The following is a 4,818-nucleotide window of genomic DNA, read 5'->3' on the forward strand; positions in this document are numbered from 1 at the left end:
AAGGGAAAAGGACAACATGCTTGAGCACATGGGGAGTTTCACCGATAGATGGGAACCATAAGAACAAATAAAATAGAAATGCTGGAAGGGAAAAAAAAAAAAACAGTACTAGACATCAAGAATGCCTTTGGGCTCATCAGTAAACCTTGACAGATGAAGAAAGAATAAGTGAACTTGGATATAGGTAAATAGGAACTACCCAAATTGAAGGACAAAGAATAAAGTTACACACACACACACACACACACACACACACACACACGTGCACATGTGTTAACAAGAGCTGGGAATAAATTAGCATCTCAGAAGAAGAAAGGAATACTGGGACAGACAAAATATTTAAAGAGATAACTACTAAGAATTCTCTTGATAAAGTGGGAGGTATCAAACTGGAAAATTCACAGAGCTTGGAAGGCCCCAAGTGGGATTTTTAAAAACAAATAACAGATTGAAACTTCTGGAAAGACAAAGATAAAAAGAAAATCTTGAAGGCAATAAATGGAAAAATTCACATTACATACAGACAACAAAAATACGAATTATAGTAGACCTACCCTTTGTAAGGCATATAGCAATTAATAAAATACTGAAATTTTAAAACTGCCAATCCAGAATCCTATGCCATTAAAATAACATTCAAAAGGGAAAAACTTGGGGCACCTTGGTAGCTCAGTTGATTAAGCATCCGACTCTTGGTTTGGGCTCAGATCATGATCTCATGGGTCTGGGATCTAGCTTTGTGTCAGATTTGGTGGTCAGCAGGGAGTCTGCCTAAAGATTCTCTCCCCCTGCCCTTCTTCCTACTCATGCTCTCTCTCTCTCAAATAAATAAATCTTAAAAAAAAAAAAAAAAGGAAAGAAAAAGGAAAAACTTTTTTTTTATTTACAAAAGCTGAGGGAATTCATTAATAGCAGACTATACTACAATAAATGCTATAGGAAATTCTTCAGGCAGAGGGAATAAAACACCAGATGGAAACTTTGATCTAAATAAAGAACTGAAGATCTCTGAAAATGGTTAAAATAAAGATAAACATAAAAAGTACTTATTGTCTTGAGGCACCTGGTTACCTTAGTCAGTTAAGCATCTGCCTTTGGCTCGGGTCGTGATCCCAGGGTCCTGGGAACAAGCCCTGCATCAGGCTCCCTGCTCAGCTGAAAACCTGCTTCTCCATCTCCCTTTGCCCCTCTCCCCAGCTCTGTCTCTCAAATAAATAAATAAAATATTTTTTAAAAGTATTTACCTTATTTTTTATCATCCTTAAAGACGATTGTCTAAATATAAAATAATAACATTGTGGATTTGCAGAATATATAAAAATAAAATATATGAGAACAATACACAAAAGATGAGGGGGATATATTTGGACTATACTATTGTAAGATTCTTATACTATATGAAAAAATATATAATAGTATTTGAAATATTAATTAAAACCAAACACTGTAAATTTTAAATAATTACTAACCTTTTTTCAAAAATACGGTTAAATAATAAACCAGTAATGGAGATAAAATTGAATCATAAATATTAAATCCAAAAGCAAGCAGAATTAGAAAGTATAAAAGGAACAAAGAGCAGATAGAACAAACAAAACAGCTTGCAAGATGGGAGATTTTTATCTAAACATGAATAACTATAATGAATGAAAATGTTCAAAACATACAAATAAAAAGACAGATTATCAGATTGGATAAAAAAGCAAGAGCCTACTATATACTGTCTAAAATAAATACATTTTAAATATAAAGATACAAGTAGGCTAAAAGTAAAAGATGGAAAAGACATAAATTGTAAACATTAATCTAAAGAAAAATAGAATGGCTTTATCACACCTAGTAGACCTCAAAACGCATATTAACAGAACTAAAAATCCATATTACATAATGATAAAGGTATTAGGTAGCCAAGAAGATGTAACAATCCTAAATCTGTGTCCACCTAACAAAATAGCTTTGAAATATAGGAAGCAAAAATTGATGAAACTAAAAGTAAAAGCAGACAAACCCATAATCACAGAGATTTCAATACTTCTCTCTCAGTAATTGATGGAACAAGGAGAGACAGTAAGTTTGAGAAGACCTAAACAATGATCAACATTTATAGACCACTTTTCCCCAAAACAACAGAATATATATTATTTCCAAGGGCACATGGGACATTCACCAAAATATACCATATTCTGGGTCATAAAACATTCATCAACATTTAAATAACTAAAATCATATAAAGCATGTTCTCTTGCCATAAAAATTAAATAGAATTCAATAGCAAGAAGATATCTGGAAACCTCCAAGGATTTGGAAATAAAGTAATTCTAAATTATTTATATGTCAGAAAGGAAGGAACAAAGGAAATTATAAAGTATTTTGACTGAATGGAAAGGGAAATAAACCGTCAAGATTTGTGGTATACTCCTTTAAATAGTGCTTACAGGAAAACTTAGAGCACTAAATGCTTACACTAGAAATCTCCTGTCTATGAAATAATCTCTATTAAGAACCTGGATATAGGAGCGCCTGGGTGGCTCAGTGGGTTAAAGCCTCTGCCTTCGGCTCAGGTCATGATCCCAGGGTCCTGGGATCGAGCCCCGCATCGGGCTCTCTGCTCAGCGGGGAGCCTGTCTCCTCCTCTCTCTCTCTCTGCCTGCCTCTCTGCCTACTTGTGATCTCGGTCTGTCAAATAAATGAAATCTTAAAAAAAAAAAAAAAAGAACCTGTATATAAAAGAGTAAGTTAAATCCAAAACAAACAAGCAACAAATGAAATTGAGAAGAAAAGCAGTAAAAATCAGTGAAATCAAAAGCTGGTGTTTTGAAAAGTGAACAAAACTGACAAACCTGGGGGCGCCTGGGTGGCTAAGTGGGTTGAGCCGCTGCCTTCGGCTCGGGTCATGATCTCAGAGTCCTGGGATCGAGCCCCGCATCAGGCTCTCTGCTCAGCGGGGAGCCTGCTTCCTCCTCTCTCTCTGCCTGCCTCTCTGCCTGCTTGTGATCTCTCTGTCTAATAAATAAATAAAATCTTAAAAAAAAAAAACCAAAAAACAAACCTATAGCCAGACTCATTTAGAAGAGAGAGACTGTTAGACTTAAATTACCAACATCAGAAATGTAATAGGGTTTATAAATAAGATCCTACAGACATTAAAAGCACAATAGGAGCTATTACAATTTTATGCCCATGAAATTGATAACTCAGATGAAATAGAAAAATTCCTTGAAAAATACTACCAAAGCTTATTCAAGAACTGGAGAATCTAAATAGTCATAAGTTACATAAATATAATTTGTAGTTAAGAGTCAACAAAGTAACCCCCAGCCCTGGATGTCATCACTGGAAAAATGTATACCAGCACTTATGAAAGAAATAATGCTAGTTCTGTAGAAACTATTCCAGAAGACAGAAGAGGAGGAAGCACTTCCTAGCTCATTTTTTGAAGCTAGCATTACCCTGGTAACTAAACCAAAAACAGTATATGAAGACTACATATAAATATTCCTCATAACCATAGATACAAAATATTAAGCAAACTATTATTTAATTGAATCCATCATGTATAAAAAGAATAATGCATTGTGACCAAGAGGTCATTATCCTGGGAATGCAAGGTTGCTTAAACATTTGAAAATAAATCAATGTAAATAGCAGATTAAAGAACAGACAGACTAAAAAAGAAATACCTAATTTATCCCAATTTATCCTATTTATCCTAATAGATGCATAAAAAGCAAATGACAAAGTTAACATTATTTACGATAACAATTCTCAGCAAACAAGGAATAAAAGACAACTTTTTCAACCTGATAGTACCTACAAACAGATTTACAGCTAATATCATGACTAATGGTGAAACACTACTTTCCTTCTAAGATTGGGACCAAGGCAAGGTTGTCCAAACTCACCACTATTATTCAGTATCATACTGGAGGTTTTATCAGTGCAATAGGAAAAAAAAAAAAAAGCATATAGATTGGAAAGGAAGAAATATAAATGTCTTCATTCACAGATGACATGATTGTCTATGGGAAAAAATCCCCCCAAATAGACCAAAAAAGTAACAAGAACTAAGAAGTCAATTTAGCAGAATTGTAGTATACAAAGTTAGTATACAAAAATCAATTTTATTCCTATATACTAGCAATGAATGATTGGAAGTTGAAGAAAAGTGCAATTTATAGTAGCACAAAAACCATTAAATGTAAATCTAACAAGATATGTGAACAAATACAAAACACTAATAAAGAAAACATAAATGGTGAGCGATCACGTTCATGGTTTGGAATACTTAATATTGTTAAGACATCTGTTCTCCTCAGGTGGAGCTATACTCAATGCAATTGCAATCAAAATCCCAGGAGACTCTCGTGCTGAAGTTGACAACTTGAGTCTAAAATTTATATGGAAATAAAGAGGGTCTAGGATAATGAGAACAGTTCTGAAAAAATATTGAAGTCAGAGGACATACATTACCTGGTTTCAAGACTTTTTATAAAGGTACAGTCATCAAGACATTGTGGTTTTGGTGTACAGATAGACATGTAGATCCATGGAACAGAACAGAGAATTGAGAAATAGGCATAAATTAATATGATTTTCAATAAAGATGCTAAGGCAATTCAATGGGGAATAGATAATCTTATTCAGCAACTGTGCTCTAACAATGAGACAATCTTTTGCAAAGAAACATATCTATAAAAATTAGAATGGATCATATACCTAAATACAAAATCTAAAACCATGAAACTTCTAGAAGGAAAACATAGGAGAAAACCTTCATGATCTTAAGTTAGGCAAAGATTTCTTAAACAGGACATAGAA

This window comes from Lutra lutra, chromosome 7 (assembly GCF_902655055.1).
Source record: "Lutra lutra chromosome 7, mLutLut1.2, whole genome shotgun sequence".
In the NCBI taxonomy this organism is placed as follows: Eukaryota; Metazoa; Chordata; class Mammalia; order Carnivora; family Mustelidae; genus Lutra; species Lutra lutra.